This window comes from Polyodon spathula, chromosome 17 (genome assembly GCF_017654505.1).
Source record: "Polyodon spathula isolate WHYD16114869_AA chromosome 17, ASM1765450v1, whole genome shotgun sequence".
NCBI classification, from domain to species: Eukaryota; Metazoa; Chordata; class Actinopteri; order Acipenseriformes; family Polyodontidae; genus Polyodon; species Polyodon spathula.
This window is the reverse complement of record NC_054550.1, coordinates 28831441-28855380: the sequence shown is the minus strand read 5'-3', so window position 1 is coordinate 28855380 and position 23940 is coordinate 28831441. Positions and strand designations below refer to the sequence as shown.

The 23940-nt window shown below is 35.1% G+C and overlaps 1 protein-coding gene across 1 annotated transcript in view; it reads right to left on the bottom strand.

The window, feature by feature from the left end:
• LOC121329728 (protein TALPID3-like) overlaps positions 1-4392 on the bottom strand; it is an 86314-nt gene extending 81922 nt beyond the window's left edge. Inside the window, exon 1 of the mRNA XM_041275442.1 lies at positions 4019-4392. The gene's annotated coding sequence lies outside the window, so the exon portion shown is untranslated. The remainder of the gene's footprint in view (positions 1-4018) is intronic.
• Between the last annotated feature and the right edge of the window lie 19548 nt (positions 4393-23940).

Sequence of the window (23940 nt, the reverse complement as noted above, 5' to 3'; positions counted from 1 at the left end):
TTTCCTCTAGACACAGTGACGTCACCGAGATTAAATTTCAGTCCTTGTGGGGGGATAAAAAAAAAAAAAACAGCAGCCCTATGTAACACATAAACTGTGCTGATCTAGACAGAACTGTTTTTTTTTTTATTTCATTCCTTCTGTAGATGAATCCGTCTTTTAATAAATACGACAATTACCTCATACTGTGTGTATACTACGTATAGTACTGTTTTATTTTTGAGCTGAGCCCAATTTCTTTTTGCTAACCCTATCTAAAACATGCATTTTTTAAATAGTTATATATGTGTTTAGATTTGTATATATATATATATATATATATATATATATATATATATATATATATATATATATATATATATATATATATATATATATATATTAACACACAAAAACAAGTGTAGCCAGTACACAACTGATCAATTGTGAGAGGTTTTTTTTTCTTCTTTTTTCTATCTTTCATCTACTCCCACCACCCCTGTTAACGATGTTATAAAAACCAGGACCATGGATTTGTAAGATTACATCAATCTAAAACCAATATGTAAATTACAAGGACAATCAGATCCACTAGAGTAGACACTGCAGCAGACAATTGTTAACCTCCTCTATTGCCAGAGAAATTAGCTCCAGCTCTTACTGTACACATTAAGAGGTGACTAATTCAAAAGTAAAATATGCACTGCAAAATATACCATAGTTGATTTAAAAAAAAAAAAAAAGTTTGCATGTAACCTTGTGGAAAAAAAAATTCCACTAATGCTCATGATAGGGTTAAATGATAGCGAGACATTTTCCCCAGAAAGGAATGTCTGTACGTTGAAGTAGCCTTCCATGCACCACAATTAGAATCATCATATTTTGGTCATGCTGTTGTGACTGGAAGTGCTGTGAGAACTTTATAAAGATAGCATATGTAGCACTGGAGGCTGTAACTTTGGGAACCATTTCAATTGTTTCCAAGTGATTTCACATGGCAGCTAGTGATCAGCATTTATTCACAAACTTTAAAAAAAAAAAAAAAAAAGTTGGCCTGATTATAATCTGATTATAATCCATTTAATACAGCACACATCTCAAATAAACTACTTATCCCTCCATCATTTGTTTTGGAAGCATTTGCATATAGACTGGGTCCTTTTATTCCCTTACAAGGCAGCATAACTCCTATGTACCTGCTACTTATTACTGATGTGTATACCACAATAGACACCTTTCAATATGGTAATATGACCCTGGCCTTGTCTGAGGTGCATGAAAGAGACTTCAGTGACCTTGGTCAGCACAACTGCCCGGTTTCAATCCAACTGGGCATCAAATGGATGAACTTACCGGTGGCCTCAATCCTCTACCTACCTAACTGCTCTACTTCCTGTAGTCAGTGCCATGCTGTCTCCTAAATGCTGGTCTAAAATACCTGTACAAGATATCTTTGTGTATTGTGTTGTCTGTATGACAGAATCTCTGCAAGTCATGTATTGCCGTGAGTCTCATAAAAGAAAGAAGCTGACTGCAGTTTGCTGAACCCTGAAAACATGTATTTGGCAATAGTTGTGGTCTAGGCCTATGCTTAATGCAGTCAGGAATTAAAGTTCTACAAGTAATATGCCTCACTAACATGAAAAAAAACATTTCCTTGAATCTTTACTGTATTCTGCCCAAGGCTCAGCAACAAAATATGTTATTGTTCAGTGCCAATCAAGTAAATAACATTCATAGGAGTCAAATGAAAATTAACAATCAAAACAAAACAAAAAAAAAACAACATATTTTGTAAATGTTGGCATGAGAAGGAGTTGAATTGCATTGTAACACACTGAATAAATCTGTCCCCAGGGCTGTCTCTATGTATTTTCGTGACTGCAGACATTAGTTTAAAATCTGCCAAACATTAGGGAAGTTCAAACATGCTGGCTCCCTGACTCACAGACTGTTTACCTAAATGTACAGCCAAGAGTAGCCCCTGCTCCTGGCCTCTGCCACTGATTAATATCACTCGGGAAATGGAACAAAACTTTCTCCTGTTATACAACTGAAAGAAAGGGGATAGGAGGAGAGAGGGGAGGGGGGGTAGAGACAGAAAAACAAGAACAGGGAAAAGGACAAACATTTAAATAAAAGGCAGGTAGACCACTTATAACTAGAAAACAGGTTACTCTGTTCAAAAGAATGCATTTACACTCACTCACATAAAAAAAAATGCTACCATTTACTCCACAGTATTGCCAACAATACTATACAATTACAAGTGTGTGTCATATTATTTTTATATATATATATACACACACACACACACACACACACACACACACATATGGGCAAAACACATAGCAAACTTTCAGTTAGACAAAATGCAATAATGTAATCTTTAAATATCACACAGATTAGCACAATAACAAAATTGTACTAAAACACTACAGTACAGTAAGCAAAAAGAAAGCTTGCATTAACAGAACTGGCTTGAAAACATGCCTTTTCTTTAGAATTAGTGCCAGACAGTTTTCCTGAACTCGTTCCAGCTGCCTGAGCGAAAGACAATTTTCAATCTATTTGTATTAGAACCTTGTGACTGGTACAGGAAAATTAAGCAGACGCCCTTGATCTCAATACAGATTGAAAAAAGAAAAGAAAAAAAAGCATGTTTGTGCCAATTATTCATACACCAATAATAGACCCCTCTGTGCTATGGTTATGCACTGCTATTTCACAGAACAATACAAAAAAAAAAAAACATTAATAAAGCTTAAAAACAGCCAGGACTTTCAACAAATGCACCAATTCTGTTTTTTTACAGTAAAACTACAGTACATAAGTTTATTTCAGTTATTATATATTTTTTTAGCGGTCAGAAAGTGACCAAACATTTGGTTCCCTCAAAGTCAGCATGTGCTAAATATTAATGCTTAGTTTTGCTGTGCTAATGTATTCACCCACCCCTACACAATTTCTATTTACTTGTTCATTTGTGGCACTATCCATGTGGAAAATTTTCTGCTCGCCGCAGTCAATCGCATGGGTTAATTTTTAGCTTCCGCTAAGCACTTGGAAGTCTGCCAAACTAGAGGATTCTGGGAAATGAAAGCCTGCCCAGTGCAAAGTGCCAGCATTAAGCAGTCCTGACAGTTCTGCTCCTTCTAAACTTGGCAGCAATTCAAAGTGCTCTTTCATTTGAAACGTTGGAAGCATGCCATGTGCATGCAGATTTACTTCACCTACTCTCATAAGGAACCGTTGCAGTTGCCATGGAGATAAGAGGCTATCAGAATGGCCTTGTGATCTACAGTCTCTCAGCTCTGCTGCTGTTTTTTTTTTTTTTTTTTTTTTGACAGTGCAACAGTTCTGGGAAATATTAACCAATTCAGCTGAAGGTTTTTTAAAAATAACTTGTGTCTTGCATAACCTGTAAATTGTGAACAGCTGAAAACAGCTTTAACCTCGGAAAGGATTATTTACCATCTCTTTAAATTCAAATAAATAACAGAGAAGCTTTTAAGAAACACTGACATGCTTGTTCAGTACAATTCAAACCTTCCATTGGGCCTTGTCATTAAATTAAAAGGGGTCACAGTACTGTTGGAAGGGTCAGTCACACATGATTTATTTCAACGGTTTGTTTTTGAATAAATTAAGCAGTACTGAACATTACTGTACCAAAAACAGGCAACATTTGAAAAATGTAACTACTAACCATTGTAACGACACCAGGTAATGGACACTTTTTTGACAGTGAAATTAAACCAAAATAACCCAGCACTTTTCTGTTCAAATTATACTTTATCAGAATATGACACACCCATAAGAACTGGAGCTTTTCAATATTTGTCTTAATGTTTGTAATAGGATGTTGCAGAGAGTTAATGGTATCCAGGCGGATGTTAGGATTTCTTTGGTTGGAGAACACACCATGCCTAATCCACTTAGCCCTTTCGCTTTCATGATTCCTCTTCATGGAACCACGGAACAAACAAAGCACTGCAAGTGAAACCCTTAGGAATACATTGTATTCTGTTCTTCTTACCTGGGTCTCTCTGGATATCTGCCTGCTGTTGCCATGGTCACTCTGTTTCCCTCTGCAGTTTCCTTAATAAGAATCTTTTCCAAAAGCCTCCTATTTCCTACAGTGGCAAAAACACTTAGGATTAGGTTCCAACATTTGCTAGAGTAAACATTTAACATTGAGTGAATAGGCCAGGCTACCAAGTGGTGCATTTTAAAGTGATAAATCATATTATACAATTACAACACATATGTGATAACATGTTACCATTGGTTTCCATTTTACCTCCTGAAGAAACAGGTCTCTTGATTTTTGAGTTCAGCCACATTTATATTTTTATAAGAGCCAGTTGCCCAGCGATTCTGTATGGCTTGCATGTCAGTTTCAGTAAGTATAGGATAGCTAACATGTAGCATTGTTGATTGAAAGAAAGACTCCAGCTGGATGTAGGTACAAAAATAAATACAGCAAGCAAGATCATAAAATCATTAGACAGGACTCATATTTCTTAATTGACTATTCAATATAAGCCAACATTTTATTTGAAGTCATGAACTTTGATGCAAGTTGTTTTGAAATCTGTGTCCAGACATGAAAAGTTCAAACAATGCGCAAGCAAAAGGGTACAACATTGACTCTGAATTTGTAAAGTAAGCCACATGAATGAGATCCAGATAAAATAGGAAAAAGGAAAACCAGTTGCTTTATTTAATTCTCCTAAAAAATAAAAGTTTTTTAATCTGTTGATAGTTGTAAACCGCATGTATTTTCTTGTGATCTTAATTTTACTTCCTTACTAAAGGGAATAGTAAAGCCCACAAACAGGTTGCTTTTATATCATTTCATCTTTAATAACTATTACGATATTATGGGAATTATCACTTTGGAACAAGAAGTTAAATAAAACCTTCTCTGTGAGGTGTTAATTATCCTGTCAATGAAGATTACAGGAAGTACTGTATACATATTAAATGCATTATGGTTGTTAAAACATGGCGGGAATTGGGCAATATTCCCCAACCCCTAAAACAAAATGCAAAGAGCAAAGACCAAATGAACTCTCATGGAGATTAGCAGAAAAAACTCAAACATATATATATATATATATATATATATATATATATATATATATATATATATATATATATATATATATATATATATAAACTAGACAAAAGGCACTCAACATAGCATTTCATCAACAGTAAACTCTCCTTTTACCCACTTTCATTCTTCTCCAAAAACAACAATCAAGATACTGTATGTACTCTACTTGAAAAAAATAATTTCCTCAGGTCAAAGAACCACATTATCCTGTTAAAGGGGCCATCTCCCACAAAAACACATAGGCCTCATGTGGTGAAAATATGGACAGACTGTATCATCATCAGAAACTTTTATGAGTCAGTTCATATTCAGCTTAGTGCTCTAACAGTTCTAACAATTGTCCTGTAGTGAAAGTAAATACAGTGCCTGATGGCAGGATCTTAAATGTTAACTGCACAAAAGGAATGTAACTTGAAGAGGGCAACCCGTGAAGAATGGCCATTCTTTCATAAAGACTGTGTTCCAAACCATATTTATATTTATGCTATATTTCTAGCAAACAAAAAGTCCTGCCTAAATTATGCTAATGCTCATGTAACACATAATTTCCTCTGTGTTGAACATGATCAACAGAGAGGAGAGTCTGCATAAAGGATTAGCGAATACAGTAAAATCTTTTCAACAAATACAACATTTTTTTAAACCACGTGCAATCACATACCACTCTTAACATAGCAACCTATACATATTCTTGGTTTCACCTATAGTGTGAATGGACAACAACTACAAAATGCAGATGATTTAATCCACTCCAGGTTGTGGAAAAAGGTTAACCATCTCAACCAACTTGAATTGAAACTTGCAAGCTCAGTGTGACCCAGACAGGTACTGTAGTACAACTCACAACAAAATGGCTTATATCTCCCTTGACTATCTGAATACATGTCTGATGTTATCAGTAACTGTACACAATACTTGGCCAGGCACCCTGCTGTGTGTTTGTTTCACCCCTGATGCTCTGAATTGTCTTCATGCACATTCACTATAAAAGGGAGTAATCCACAATTATCATGACTAGAAAAACAGGGTTTGGGGTTTAGAACAGATTATTTGTCACAGTTTTTTTTTTTTTTTTTTGTGTACATTACATACTGTGCTGCCTAATGGCAGGTAGCTGCTTATTTCCTCACACTGGTACCCTGCTGTCTACAGATTCTACCAAAAATTGATGCTTAATATACTGGGGGAAGGGGGCAAAATTTGGTATGTACCTTAAGATGAAACATATTCGGCATATTGTCAATTTACCATTTTATGATCTGTACCTCAAGGAAAAACTAGCACATATTTTAAATAGGATCCCCACAACGGGATTACAATGCCTTTTAAAATGTAGATTCCTAAGGTGGTCAGTGTTCCAATGTAGACTTTTTGTTTATAAATTAATATTATGCACTGAATCAAGGCATATTGTAAGGGATTCAAAACATTTGGATTCAGTTTAAATCCTTACAGACATGTCCAACTGAATCACTGAGTTGAAGCCACCAAAGGACTGAGCCAGTCTTATGGGTATTTCACAATATACAACAGCTTTAATGTTGTTGTCTCAATTTTCAATGTGGGCTGTCCACAAGAAGGTAAGCCGGGATCAGCACAACTAACTAAACAGATCTATCCCAGGTCAGAATATAATAAAGGTCCCAGTGGTGAAAGGTGAATGCTCTAACCACTATACAACCTCTTAAGGTTTTGTCACATAACATATAATAAAAACGACATGCCCTAAAATAGCAGCAAAACAAACTCTGCACATTCCTATAGTACCTATCACATTCAATTGATCCGAAGCAAATCGTCATGCTGTAAACCGCCGTTTCTGGGTAGGGATCGCCATTTCAATTACAAGCGACAAGACTTCTGTAAAGCATACAGCCCAATGCTTAGTTTGTGTCTTTCTTGGTTCTTAGTGTCTAATTTCTACTCTCCATGTCCATTCTACACCGTCTCTAAAGTACTGTAACATTTATTCTCTCTTCATGAATTTTCTATAGAAAAAAACACCAGCTTTCTTCTGCTGCTTGCTCCTTGTGCTGATGCAGCACCTGTACTTCCACACCTGCAATTCAGAACAACTGCTACGATATCAGGCACAGCCATCTGTTCCCCCCCAGGAATGAAAATATTAAAAAGAATTCCAGAAAATAGGATGGACGTGGAAATGCCTTTCTCCTGCATTCATTTGTAATAATCAAAAGATATTTGCTTGCACTGCATGCGTGTAACATGAAATGAATGAAAGACAACAAGCCAGGTGGCAGCAACAACTTTTACAAAATATCAAATTCATTTACCTAATTATTACAATTTCCAGACTAGAATAACGCCTTTGTGTGCTTGATTGCTTGCAGGGAAGCATAAACACAGAGCTTGTTTTAAATCGTACAGTAATTAGGCCGAGCAAGAACTGGCTGTAGCGAAAATCATCCCTGAATGTGATCCATTTGTTTTCAGCCATCTCTCAACTACATGGCTCATTCTTTGTATTTCAATTATGTTGGGAGATTTATTTTACTGGCACTTCATTATTTCAGTAAGAAGAGTCACTCCATGCCTAAAGTTGAATTGGAATGCTTGAATTTTATTTTGCCACCTTGTAATCCATAAAGAAACCTACATTCGGTTTATTAGAGGTCCATCACCTCAAGGATCACTTGTGTTCAGCCCAGGTCAACCTGTAAATTTAACATCTCTAGTCCAGATTACTTCTTGATTCATCTGCCTGATAGAAAAATTCCTGTAATTGTTTGTTTATGTTGTCTCCCATCATCCCATCCCCCTTCTGTCTGTGGGAGTAACACACTGAGTTAAAAAGGAGCGGCCAAAGCACTTCTTATGAATAAAGGAAGCTGACAAGAGCTGTAATAATGAAACTGAAGCAGTGAGGGGATTTTGTGCTCTTTAGATGTCTTTTTTGTTCATAAATCAGAATCTCAACGTATACCCACAAATAAAAGTAACAAGCAATAGTAACATCTTAAATTAACCAGGAGTATACTGGATTTAAAAGTGGTTCTTCAGGATATGGTAAAAAGAGCTTACCAGTCTAAATGACTTGCAAAGATTATTTATTTGAAGAATGGAAAATTAATACTGCAGAAAGCTCCAGAAATGCACAGTGCCCCATACATTTCTTAATAAATAAGGGAAGAGAAAACATTTTATACCAAACAAGTCATGAATAGTTGGTTTGAAACTAGGCATTATAATTAGAAGCAGGTACAAATGGAGACGGTGTCGTGTGTCGTCCCTCCCCCGTGTGTGGTCAGCTGTCTGCTCCTTTTAACTCTGCAGGCCCGCCATGCAGCCACCACAGAGCTACAGCATCAGAGGACCATGCAGCTCTGGGCAACTTACAGGCAGGCCCGCAGGCGCCTGGCCAGTCTACAGGGGTCGCTGGTGCGGGTGAGCCAATGAAACCCTGGCTGACATAAGTGCTCCCCACCTGGTCGGTACTCGGCCAATTGTGCGCTGCCCTCTGGGAACTCCCATCCATGGTCGGCAGTGGAATAGCCTGGACTCGAACCGCCAACGTCCAGGCTATAGGGTGCATCCTGCACTCCACGAGGAGAGCCTTTACCAGATGCGCCAATTAGCTCTGCACATATACAGACTCCATGAACTAGTCTCATGTGAAGAACATAAATCCTTCCCTCTTCCTTACAGACCTTTAATATGATTGCCAATTAAATGCATGCTTTATAGAAATGGAACTAGGGCCAATTTGTCTAGATTTCTTTTAAATTTCTGTTATAAAAAAACTTTCATGCAAATTCCAGAAGATGAAAAGCGTAACTCATAATGCTGGGGAGCTAAAAAAAAAAGTCTAAACTACCTGACCAAAAACACGTACAAAAACAGCCAACTGACATTTGATAATCTTTTTTTAACCAACAAATTGAATTCACTGGTTCTCTTCAACCCCTACAAGTATGCCCAGATCCATCTTCTTTTACAATATGTTTTACTTATTCAGCAAGGAGAATAGGAAGAAGAACAAAAAGAACATTTATCCACTTTTTTTTTTTTACTCATTTCTTCAATTCAACAGATAATAAAATGTAGTTTTGCAAATAGTTTGAGTGTCTCGATACAGTGACACAAGTAGAATCGGTTTCAGTTGGCAAACAATTGGAACAGTTTTGGCGATAGACTGGTTTTTACATTAAGTTTGGTAACTGTAGTTGCTCGACACAGTTGCTCGGCAAGAGTAACTACCATGAATTTGGATAGGGAAAAAAAAAAAAAGGCCAGCGTTGTAAAATGATCTGCTATGTATTACAGTACTTTAAATCAGTTTAGAGGTAATCTATTTTGTGAAAAAAAACTTAATCAACACATTTTAAAAGATGTAAAACACTGTGGAAAGATACCAGATTATATTAAAATAAAATTAGTCAAGGAAAATGTCTGTTGTTTGGGTTGCTATAACGACGAGAACCCCCACCACAACGTTCCTTAGTGTCATCTCAAAGAGCTGTACAATAACACACATGATTAAATTCAAAGGTTGAAACATTTTGTAAAAACATACAGAAAGGAAGAAATAAATAATTTTTTAGAAGACACATATGCTATCCTCAAGCTTGGGTTTGTTGTTATGTTTTCCAGATTTTAAAATTAAAAACTGATATGTGATATTCCAGCTGATCAAGCAGTAACTGAATGCCAAGTAAGTCAAACAATTTCTATATAATTTAATATTATGTGCTGGAAAACATGAAGGCCATAAACAATAACTAGTGGTATATCCACTGGCATGCAATCTTATAGTATTATGCTGCAGCACTGTGGTTTCTGTCAAAGTTTGCTGCTATAGGAAAGCAGGAACTATATGACAAAATAATATATTAATAACAAGCCATAAACAAAAAAAAATATCTTGATGTTACTTACTGTGTTCTCTACAAAGCTGTTGCTCAACTTTACTACTTTTATGAGTCGGAAAATGTTTTTCTCCTTGAAATCTGAAAAGGCTATAAGCTGGAAAAAAAATACCGTTGGGAGTCAATCTCTGACTTTTTTTTTTTAACATTGTTTTGTTCTCTAAAAGTCACCATGGCCTTCAGGTTGGCGCTAAGGGCCTAGGGATCCAGACACCGTGTTATTAACATCTCTGCTCAACACCCAATTTAAAATAAGAGCCTATGCAGGAGTTTACCTCATAGCTCCCTGTTCAAGCAAGATCCCTCTGCAGACGTATCATCTTAGCTACAATCTATTCAGGATATTAATTCCTTTCAAAGATTAAAATTACTCTCAAACAACAATATTACAGCTTCAAAAAATAATTTTAAAGTCAGAAAAGCGGGACATATTTGAGATACCTAGAATCTAGATATCTCCACTGCATACACAGTTTGCTAAGTGAGTGTCCTTTGTAGCAACCTGAGAAAAATCTATCTAAGCACTAGATTAAGTCAAAAATCCTGTGGCTCTTCAAACAAGAACTATAAGTCTGTATTGTATTATTTTCATACATGACATATAGTACACTTTAGTTATTGGGTTTATCATGTAGTGTGTGATAGACAAAGACAAGATCAGCGTATTAGGGTCACCATTTTCATCAAAAAATGTAGTGTGCCCAATATTTTAAACCAGTTTTTATCCCCATATTCAAATTTCCGACTATGTTCCCTCACCAAAGCAATCCTCAAAATGGCACAGGAGAACTAAAAACGTCACAGGTTACATTAACCAGGGATTGTTATATGAAAAAAAGCTACAGCAGACTTTAAGCCAATAGGTTGCCTTGCCAGCAGAGTGATGAGAAGCAGTCCCCGATATTGTTTCCCGCGGTAGCGCCAATGCCAAAGCAACTCTTCTCATCGAATCCAAACCAGCAACTCTGCATAATCAGGACACAAATTGGACTAACCCTGCACACCACACAGCTGTGCCTCAACCATGTAAACCACTCAGTGACTCAAAATTAATATGAAAATGTAATCTAACTTTCCAATCTGTAGTGACCTGCTGACACTTATAAATCCAATGCAAGACATTTTAATCGCTTAAGATAACAATGTAGGGGTTCACACTTGACCTTCTTGATTGTGTTTTTTAAAATGTTATTAACTGGAAGTGCTTTTAAAATAGCTCTGGGTATCCACTTTACCATGCTCTAATTTTATCCATGTCCTTTTTTGTTTTGGGTTCAGGAAAGTGATGTCAGAGTTTGACCTTTTACTTACAGTTTGATTTCATAATATGGCAAATATCTGTTTCCATGGTAACAACAGCTTCCATGGCTAAACCCTGAAAGCAGTTGCTGTACCAGGTCAGGTACAGTAGAGCGGATAAGCAAGCACGACCACTACGTAGGCTGCCATGGAAACCGTAATATAGTATAATCAGGAAAACAAAGGGCCATTTTCAAACACATCAGCAATTGATAGAACCTGTAAGGTAAAAATTGACAAAACCCTAGCATACTACTTAATTCCAAACAGATTATTACCTTAAATTAGAGTTGCAAACCTGAAAAATTGAGATCAATTAAAAAATCATAAAGGTCACACAGCGTTGTGAATGACAAGAGGGCTGGTTTGTGTTTCGTTCATGTGCGAATTGTGCTGTGCTTACTTCAGATGACCTCCAGCCTCATTGACTATTCATCTTTTACGTGTATAGCTGATACACAGAGGCTTTGCACAATGTGACACAAAGTGTTGTAGTGATTTGCATACCGTAGATTCCTTTGGAGCAGGATGTTGTGTGGCTGAAAGCTGAAGCTGTCTAAGTTCAGATATACATTTGCAACAGGAATGTTAATGTGCACCCTGCAAATGAATAGAGAAGATATACAGACAAACTTATTCACATTCAAAAGAAACTAGGTTCACCAATTCCAAACTCTTGGAAGGTTTGGCTACGGGTACTTCATGTCGGTCTAAAATAAAATCAGGTCTTTCAGGATGCTACATATATCACAACAACTCCTGCCCTGTCTAAATTTTCATGAATGGGAGGTTGTGCTTTATATATATATATATATATATATATATATATATATATATATATATATATATATATATATATATATATATATGGGGAAGGTTTTCTTTTTTCTGTAAAAATTACATTTTTTGCCATAATTAACTCTGTGCTCACAAACACACATCAATCATCCAAAGACAAGCTCCAATTCCAGGAAATCAATTTCAAGTACTGATGATTGGCAGTCACTTGCAATCTGGAGCTGCTCCAGTCGGCAGATTAAATTGAATGAGAAAATTGTAACAAGCTTCGGACAGCACAGAACAGCACACCTATCCTGACCTTTCTGAAGAGCAGAGAACACACACCACAATTACCGCTATTCTTTGAAGAACAAAATATTGGGCTTCTGCAATGCCCACTGCACAGAATGTTTTATTTTTTTTTAGTAGTCTGCAGAGAGCCAAGCCTGCTTTAACACATACACATAGTGATATGATTGACTGTGCATAAAATGGCTGTCTGTATTTGAGGGGAATATTAATTTCCAGTAATTCACAGCATCAACAAGCCTACACGTTCAGCTTCCTACAAAAAAGACATTATGAGTTTAAACCAACTCACAGAACAATACAAATTCAGTTTAAAGCAGGTTCATTTTTATACTTGGCAATTTACAAAGTGTCCTCATCATAAATGATCCAATGATTCATACAGCTTGTTTAAAAGCACTATACACTGACTATAAGAGGATTGCTATCTCTGGTTCTAACAGTCTATACAATGGATTCTAAAACTAAAATTAGGCAAGTTGGAGACGTTACTTTTCAGGCAATGCAGTTTGACATTATAGTCTTTCATGCTATTCAATTTATTGTTAGCCTATAAGTGGTTTGGGCTTAATAATAAACTATAGGTTATACAAATTGTATCACTGAAGTTAATTTTCACTGCAGCTTAGAGAAAAAACATATGTAGCTTGGAGCTACACATTTTCCCCCCTACAAAAATCCTATGTTTTGCCAAGGGATCACTGAACACAAGCTCAAAAACTATGCAACAGAACGGGAAGCTACTGCTCCCAAAAATAAATAATATTCCTATAATTTATTGACAGAATAAAGCCCTAAATAATGAAAAGCGATTACTGCACATTAAGTTACAGCAACGGTTATGTGAAGAACAACTACATTTCTTATGTGCTGCTCCTCAAGAATCATGTTTACAGTTTTTTTTTTTTTTTTTTTTTTTTTAGGTTTGCAAAACAAATGCCGTTTGCTTGTGGACAGCGAATAAATGAACCGTGTGAATTGGCTACTATATTAAAAATAAATAAAATAACACATCACTATATATATATTATTAAACATCATATATATATATTAGATTTATATTCTATCTATTCATAGGTCCATATATATATATATATATATAGATATATATATATATATATATATATATATATTTATATATATTTATATATATTTATTAAAAAAATATAATTTTTTAAGCTTCCAATCATTGTAACTATTCTTTTCAGCATATAACTGTCCCTGATGAATGTAACCTATGACAGATTGCTACTGCCACCTAGCGGAGTTTAAAAAAGGCTATAAGGATTATAGACAAGTCACCTGTCCTCTACAGTAATTTGGTGGTTGCCAAGCTTAAAGCTTTTTTTATAGCTGGTCACCAGAAGGTATCATAACAATAGAAGCAGTAGGAATCATAATTAGATTATCAGCAATTAAATAACCTCAATAAAAGCTATATTTAGGCTTAAGTTACCTTTATCAACATGACTGAACAGAGCATAGATCAAAGAGCTGTTGCCAGTGGTCTCTCCGGTCAAAAGGAGCAGTATTACATTTACATTCACTGGATTAAGGCATTTTTCTTTCCTACTTAGTTTATTTTTCTTCACACAAGTCCACTTGTATGTGCACCCCCAGTGAGATGTAAATTGTGGGAATTATGACTGTACAACAAAAAAAAACATGTTTTTTTAAAGAGAATGTCAGTGTCATTCACATAAAAGTTTCTTTACAAAACTGCTGCACAACGCAAACAATTTTCTCCAGCTCTGTTGAACTGAACTCAAGGAAACCCTTTCCTACACACCCGTTAGTGGAAGTTATGTGGTGTTTTTGTAAAAGCTTTTGTAGCAGTAACTTCGCTCCATCGAGTGGTTTCAAAAAGTACTGCAGCTGACCAATTCATTAACCTAAATGTTTTACTTGTGAAACAATAATAACAACAGCAACAACAACAATATAATAATAATAATAATAATAATAATAATAAATAATAATAATAATAATAATAATAATAATAATAATAATGTTATAGCCTAGTGCTAAACTTAATTCCCAGATGACATGCACATCATTTGGTTTGTAATTTCTCTATGTGTGCTGCAGGATATACTCTGACATGTTTTAAGGTCTCACGTAGTAAACATGAAATAGAGATATTACATAGGGAGCCATTTCTGAGATGGAATTCTTGAAAGGGAAGTGACATGCCTCCAGTTCAGCCAGAAGTAAAAGGAAATGTCAACGTTAAACAAGTTGGTGTGTGAGGTGCACTTTAAACTCACCCAGCCTGGTTGAAGACACAGATCCACTGACCGTTTTCTCCACCGCAGGCTTCTTCTAGTTTTACTCCAGAATGTATTATTTCAGTCTCACTCTTCCAAATATTCTTGTGGGATACAGTCTATGAATTCAACATATTTTGAGAGCTTAAGTTGTGTGTCAATTAAGAGGTCAGGTAATTTAAAGATTAAACTGTGGTTACTGAGGTAACAGCTGGGAGCCAAGAGGCAAATTGATTCTCCTCAGGCTGTTTTTGCTAATCAGTCTTGCCCATATAGCATCAGCATGACAACCATGAAAGCGTTCTATTATCTCACTGATAGGTACTTCCTAGTTAAATGGACATCTAGAATACATGATATATATATATGCTATATATATATATATATATATATATATATATATATATATATATATATATATATATATATATATATATATATATATATATACACACACCCCATAACCTTCATGATGTTTGCCATCATTTGGAATAGTAACATCATAAAACATAATTTATATGGCATTGGTAGGAATATGTCCTTTTAAAAATGATGCAAATAAAAACATTTCAGGTGGTCATGTTATAACATTATCTATGTGTTATATAAAAGCTACAAAGGCATCATTTATAAAGGCAAATGTAAATACAACTGATGTTAGTAATACAGCAACTAACCTTTTACCTAAAAGGCAGTTTTAAATTATATATATAAGCACACTGTACTGTAAATAATTGACAGACTATTTTTTCTTTCCACACCTGCTGCTGTAAGAGAGGCAGAATACTGAGATCCAGCATGTGAATCTTGGCTGTGGTTACTAAGCAACTGCTGCAGACCAGGTTGTGAAGTGGCTGCTGAATCGTGATGCACTGTGTGAGAATAAGCTGAAGTGAGACCAACAGCATTGACTGTAGAGCTCAAACGAGCCTGAAGGATTAAGAAACAGGGGAGAAAAAAGAATGTGATCACAAAAAATGTGACAAGATTTCAAGCACGATTCAACAAGTCTTTTCTCTCGGCACTGGAAAGCCTAATGTTCTAAGAGGTTGATCAACTGATAAAGCATATTAAGCTCAACCAAAACTGTTGCCTGCTTTGTAGTGCAGACAGACCACGTCCTCTTTTTGTATTAGATAGGACCTGAAAATAGCTGTTATTTACCAGCACAGCAGCTGCATCCTCACAATAAGATTTCCAGTGCTGGTCAATATCTGAACACAGTGGGTTTTTTTGTACAATTTCTGGGACTGTTCCATTTGAATTTGTACCATTCTTTTCTGAAGTTATATTTAAAAATAACTTTAGGTCATGTAAAAACTGTGGGCTCTGTAAATATCCCCCTCACTTTGTTTCTATACATGCTCAAGTGAGTCAAATAAGCAACACTGACGTAAAACAATAGTGGGTTATATGGGTTATATAGTGCATGTGAAGAGATCAACCACAAGACAATGCAGTGAGCTGCTGTACAGCTCCCCAGAGCCATTTACTCAACAGACTGCTTGGAGCCAACAGAGAAAGAACATCAAGGCAGCAAGCTAATGTTGAGCAGTTATGGTAGTATACTCAGGATGTGTCCAAATGAGTTGTCATGTGAACACTATGTATTAACGTTCTTGCATTGATGCCACACAGTTTTTAAAGTTTGCAAAAGCAAGATGAGACCAACATTGCATGGGGTTCATGCTGAAGCAGTAATAACAAACATGTTGAAACAAATTCTGTTGATATATGCCTGCTAAATAAGTTTTGGATTTTTTTTCTTAGTAAAGCAACTTTCTCTTTTGACAGGTATGTTCTAGCTAGATGCATTATCAGCTTAAATATCAAATGTTCAAAAAAAACATACCGAATGGAGAAGCATTCTTCTACAAACCAAATAACTACATCGTTTAAAGGTTTACCAGCACAGACTGAATATTATACAATAAAAAATGTAATTTAGATATATTTAGTTAGTCTAATTGATTTGTTTTACTAAATTAAAATTCATATCGTTAAATGCCCATGCTAGCAACAAAATACATTTAATGCAGGGCTTTTTTTCTGAATCATAATGAGTAAGGCATTTTAAAAGAACACGCTAATAATAGTGACAAACACAAACGTTGTAGCTTATTAAACAATAGTTATATTTTAAACCACTGTGAATGGTGGTTTTTTCTGTGTATTCTGTATATTCAATAAACCTGTGAAGTGTGGGTTGCATTGATCATACGCAATGGCACCTTCAAGATTTGATTCTATTACCAGTATTTGAATTACATCTTGTGGATCTCTCCCGGATTACGGAAAGGGAGAAAGCCTTTCTTGTGTCCATTACAAACCAATAAATATTATTAAGTTCTGCTGTGGTAACGAATTGAAAAGATAAGGGCAGAAGATAATAACTAATGAAAAATGAAACTGGGTTTAGTGACATTGATGTTTACGTTGTACATAGTATGTGAATGCTGGATTTAGAATTACACATGTTTCATTGCCATGGTTACAGCTTTACTCATAGATTCTGCTGGAGCAATGGCAGAGGTCTCCAGCATAGAAAGCCCATTGATAGGCAAATTTTGATCAAATAATGCAAACTGCTTCATCAGCTTATGGGTAAAACAGGTATGCTTCATCAGCATTTTTACCTGCATCTCCAGCTGCTGCTGGAGCTTCTCCAGATGGTTAAGCCGTTGTTCTGTAAGAGTGTTTAACTGTTTCTCCAGCTCGACGACCCTCTCATTCTGGAAAGGCCTTTTAGAATGTTGATGCTGCTCACGTTACACCAGGCAGTCCATCTCTTGAATGTTCTTCACCAAGTCACAAATCTTGGCTTCCAAATCACGCTGACTCTGGAAATGGCAGGTTTTGCTTGAGCTCAACACGTTTTGCATGACTAAAGATCTACAGTAGGCATCTACCTAAATACATCCTGCTAATAGCAAGCATTTTTGCCACATGTATATTGTATTGTACTGTAAAAGATTTAGAGTTTACATTCTTTTGTCATCTTATTAACCTCGAATGGCGATGCTTATTCTCGACGACAGAGATATAGTGGAACTGCCACAAACAATCAGTGTCCCAGTGCTTTTCCAATCGCTAACTAGAACAGTTACTTATTAAATCATAAACTTAACGTATTTGGAGGAAGTTGTCTTTCTGTCATTTTTGTTTTTTACATGTACATATAGTTGATGTACGTCATGGTGATCTGATGGTTCTAATTTTGTGTTTTCAGACATGCAATGGAATGTTGTTGCAAACAAACCTGTTCCTACAGCAGTGTCCTCTAAAGCCTGCAGTGTACCAATTGTTGTGAACGAACACTTCAACCAAAGCTGATGACTTTCAATGAATAGCTCACCAGCCTACATTTAATCCACGTTCAAAACCAACGTGAGATTCAGAGTACATTTCAGTCTACATGTTACAAGAATTAATACTTGACCTTATATTATGGATATTCAATTACTTAATAAAAAAAAAAAATTAAATGGTCACAATTTTCATAATTTACAGATTTTAACTGTTAAGGTCCATAGGACCAATAACAGCATATTGTATATATCATTTTATATATATATATATATATATATATATATATATATATATATATCTATATAGATAGTTCGGTGATGATAAGTACTATAATATACTAATATTATACTATTCTTTCAAGCCACTACTGTTCATGAGTTAACTGATTAAATATATACCATAGGGTGTTCTGTAACAATTCAAGAATTGATCATCTGCGAAAGATTATTCCAAAGCCTAGATCCATAACAGCAAAAAGCCCTGTCACCCATTGCACGAAGCTTAGCCTTTGGAATCCTTAACAGACCCGAATCCACAGAGCATAGGTTACGTGTGGGAATATACCTTGTTAACAAATCAGACGTAATCTGGGGCCAAGCCATTTTGAGCCTTGTAAATTAGCAGTACAATTCTAAAATCAATCCTACTCTTGACCGGCTACCAATGCAGAGAGGCAAGAACTGGTGTAATATGACCACCCAATTTGGCGCCAGTTAAAATGCGAGCGGCAGAGTTCTGAATGTATTGCAGTCTGCCAACAGCAGCCTTGGAAGTACTGGCAAGTAAAGCCATTACACAAAGAACAAACCATCTTAACAAAAGACAGGAAGCTTTGAAATCATATAATGGGGGAAAAACCAAGGGATTTTGGCACCAGGGTTGAAATGGATTCCCCTTGAATCATATTATAAAACAATACCTGTTGGCAATATTGCATTTTTCTATTTTACCATTTTGTGTTCTGCAAAGATGCAATGATTTGGACACCCCAGCTCGATCATATATTTAAAAAAAAAAAAAAATTGGGGGCATTGGTTGATTTGTCACAGAATGACTCAAGACACATGTTTGTGCATACCCCCCTTGGAGTATGCAACAGCAAACTGTCAGTCAGGAAAGCAATTGTACAGACAAAACTAATAATCCAGAGGCCTGGGTAATACTCTGCTCGCTCTGAGGGACAAGACTCCTGGGAAATATGACTCCTAGTTTATGGAAAACAGTGTTTCTCAAGAGTCCTGCAGGCAGGGGTTTTCATAATTTCATCAAAACCAGAAGTTCCAGAAATAATGTTTGGATTATATCCACTACGCTGTAACCTTGGAAACCATATATTCATAATGACTCCTATAAATAATAAATGACTATCAACAAGATATCAGGCTAAACCAAAAGCATAAATGGTGTCTGGAACAAATAACACACATTGAACTGTGTATTATAATGTTTCTGTCAATTGTTTAGAAAGTAATTTGGGGTTTACTTATAGTAAGTAAGTAGAACCATATTACTACTTCATTCAAAATGTAGGAAAATGTGTTTAAAACATGAAAAACCTTATGAAAGTACTAAGTAAAATACAATTTTAGTCAAGTTTCTGGTCTTGTAGGTAAAAAATACAAGTAAATAATAGGTATGCACTGGTCATTAATGATTTAACTTTTAAATACCTTCTTAACCATAAACGACTTTTTGCAACACTACTAACAGTAGGAAATAATGTTTCTCTTCCATTCATTCTAATATTTACTTTAAAAAGTACATTTTTTTCTTAAAGAAGTTGCCATTATTTCTTGTTTTATAATACAGGTACATTTGGGCAGAAATGGATTGAGTTGACTCTTAATACATTATAGAAGCACAATTTATTTTCTCAGAGCCCACACTTGGCTGTAAATAACAAGATAAAACAAGACCCTCAAAAATATGGATTTCTTTTTATCAGATGAGTTTTCTGTGCCAATTGATCTTATCAGAGTAAAAACTTGGTCTTTAAGAAAGAAAGGGAAGATAATGGAAAGTTATTGATAAATGGATTACCAGGCCTGCAAACCTGTTTGAACCAATTATTTTTACAGCATGAAAAGGTAATTAAAACAGAACTTGAGAGTCTATTCTCACAATTTAAATCCAAAATACCATAAGAAAAGATCATGTGCATTTGTGTTTGTTTCTTTTTTCAAGCAATGTGTGATTTCTACAACAGTTACGCTCAACAATGTACAAACTGCTACATAAAGTGTATTGGAGTCAATGGAAGACATACTCAAAGAATAAAAAGTATTATGATACACCCACCTCCGTTTAAAATCTGCTTTCATTGCTTCTTTTCGACCAGCAGAATACTGCAAGATCACTATATCACTTCCTATAGACCCAAAAGGTAAATTGGTAAATGTTTGCTAAACTTTTAAACATTAAAAGGATATACTGTATATTGGAGATTTCAATATGCTTTACAAAACTAGTCCAATTTGTTTCTCTAAAACAAGCATGTTAATGGGAAACACATCTGTAATATACTATACAATTTACAATCTTAAAATAAACAGATAAAACTGATCAAAACAGATTAGTTGTGTAGATTGTGAACATAATTTCAAATAAAATGGAATATAATAAAGATTTGTATGTTGGAGATATTTAATGATCTGAGCATAACACTCTCCTAAACGATATACTATTCCTTGTACTGTAGACAGAACAGGGTTTGGCACGACAGTTCAGTACAGCTGAACAATACATACATACATACATATACTGTTAACCTTGTGATGTATTAAACAAAATAGAATGTTACACAACAGTCTGACTGCAGGGGTGTAAATAAGGAAATCTTACAAACCTGTTTTTTAGAACCTGCATCATTTCATTTTTAAATTCATACAAAAAAATGATTATAATACAAACAGTTGTGTCACAAAAAGCAGTCCCTGCAAGCCCAGAGAAAAGTATTTATACATTACAGGATGTTTCTGGCCCCCAGCAGTAGAGTATGTTCAACAGCACAATTACATTTGTGTTATCAGTGACTGACAGTTTTACCTAATAGAAAGTGTAATTTAAAAGATTGCATCGCTAGGCTTGGATCAAGAAAAAGCCTTACCAGAGGGCAGCTCTACACCACCTGTATGTAGCAGACTTTGCAAAGTCAGTTATTATTCGAGGGGGTGTTTGCGTAGGAACACTGCACATTGTAAATCATGGTTGCAGGCAATTTCATTCTTTGCTCTGTGAGCTATGTTGCTGTCAGAGTTGTCAATATCCCTTCTAGTTGTTTTACATGTATTCAAGACATCATAAAAGTCTGGGTTTTTTCAATAGCAATTGTTCCTTTACTGATATGCAGCATGGAATTACAATGAAGCTAATGTTAATCATATTTGTTTTGTGTACATTATTTCATAACAGCTGGGCCACTACGTGAACATGTGTTTTCTTGGAAAATTATGCTGGCATTTGTATTCTGTTTTATTACTGAACATCTATTCACTCATTAATATGTAGACCTACAAGACAATAAAGCACTATTAATGGAAAAGGTTTCTGATCAGGGACAAAACTATAAATGTAAAACATCATTACTAAAACTGATTCAAATAGATTTAGTATTAGATTTAGATTAGAACCCCCTTTTCACAGAGCTGAGAATGTCTACTCATTGAGATGACCTTTTACAATACCCTTCCATGTGCTGTTGAACATTGCTGATTGTTTCTGTCCATTTGTGTTTTACCTTATTTTCTACTGCCATCTGGAGGATTTTTTAAAAAGGTGCCTCTTACACCATGCTCCTGAGCATCTTTTTCTGGCACCTGTATAGAAAAGAACACGACTGGTCAGCTAGAAAACTCCCCTGACAAAATACTAATAGGCCTAAAACTTCTCCAGAATGTTATAAGCGCATTATTGCCAAGATAGTTTGTCAGATTATGTGAGCACTTTCATCCACTTATTGATGAAAAGTAAACTCTAAATGAGTATAGGCAAATACACGCACAAATATATATATATATATATATATATATATATATATATATATATATATATGATATATCTATATATTATATTATATATATATATAATATATATATATATATATAGATATATACTAATATATTATATAATATCTAATATCATATAATATAATATATATATATATATATAATGTTATTACTAAAAGTCACAATCTTTCAAATGTGTCAAAAATCTATTTTTTACTGCTGAATTTGTTTATGAATACAGTTATCTAGAAAGTGGAGTTTCCTCAGGGGCATCATCTAAAGGGGAGTTCATATCAGAATAGTTTGCAAAGATGATGTGGTGGCAGCATTTAATAAAATCAAAAGCATTTTTTTTTTTTTTTTTTTTTCTGGTACTATACCCTAAATCAAATTTGACTGAGAAAATCACAGAATATAGTGCACCTATAAAGCAAATGTTTGCACATTTACATACTCTCCCCTCTCTGGGATGCTAACAGTAATTTATACAAGCTCCCCTCATGGGGAAGTTACGTTTTAAGACAAACACACAGCAGACACTTTTTCAACAAATACTTGCCCGATGGGTCATAGAACCTGGGCTGTTTTCATGTCCGTGCAAAGGCTGTCGTTCGGTGGTGTTCCAAGCAGGAATCAGAGAATCTGCTGGAAGCAAAAAAGCAATATTTGAGTGTGAAAATTATTCACAAACAATTTCCTCAATAATTATTTCAATATTGTTTATTTGGTCTATTTCTTTGCAGTACTCACTACAGGATATTAGTTACAGGCTGTTTGTGAAGTCATTAGCAAAACAACTTTGTCAGTTTCCCAGATTTTATTTTACTTGAAACCACTTTAAAGTAAAACAATTTTTATTTCAGGTGGGGACCTCCTAACACCTATCTACAACAGGTTAAATGTAGTTCCCTCCATTCCAAGTTAAAATATTGTATGTATGCTAATCTCTTGGTGGCTATGGAGAAACCAAGGCGACAGAGGGCGCTCAAAAACAACTGATTGAAAAGTTTAATCCTCAAAATGTTTACTTTTACATCACAGCTTAATTGACTTGTCACGTATGGATAAATGACTTTGCATAGGTGCAGACTGATCACGCTCTTTACCTGGTGCAGAAAGACGTTCTCTTTGAGCCTGCTTTATTTCATACTGTAGTTTTCAAATCCCAAGACACTCGTTGTTCCAGTCCGTGTACTACTGTCACACAGATTATTAGAGAAAACATGGCTACAGTTTAACACTAATAAGACCTGGTCCATTTTCATGCACACTATCTAATATATTTTCGTGTTGATTAAGTCAAATTGCTGATCAGCAGAAGTGTTTTACTGTCGGCACACTGTTAATACGCATGTTATGTATTTAATACAATTTTATTATTATTATTATTATTATTATTATTATTATTATTATTATTATTATTATTATTATTATTATTATTATATATCATTACAAACAATAGCCTGTGACGATTCGTCCTGTGGTTTTATGTATCTACAGTACAGTTAAAAATTGTACATGTAATGTTTGTATTTGTATTTATTTAAACTGTGAATAAACAATGGAAAATTAAAGCAATGGTCCAATTTCATTAAAAAAAAAATAGATAAATAAATCTGACCTTGGAAAATAAAATAAAAAACTAAACAAAATGACTTACCGTCGCACACTGACTCTCTCCTATCATCATCAGGGTGGGCAGGTTTATCAGCAGGTAACGCTGGTGGGATACATATCTGGTCAGGTGTCTCTTTTTCTGCCTGTTTCTTGTACTCATTTGTGTGGTACGGAGTACCAACTTCCCGGAGCTTTTTAAATGAGAATTTAACCGTTTTATTGGAGCAAACAAATCCACTGGAGACATTACTGACATCACGATTATTGTTGGCGCTAGTGTTTCTCGCACGATGAAGACTTGTTGATCTTATTAAAATATCATCTGAACTTAATGATTCCATACTTTCCCTTCCCATTGTCACTAT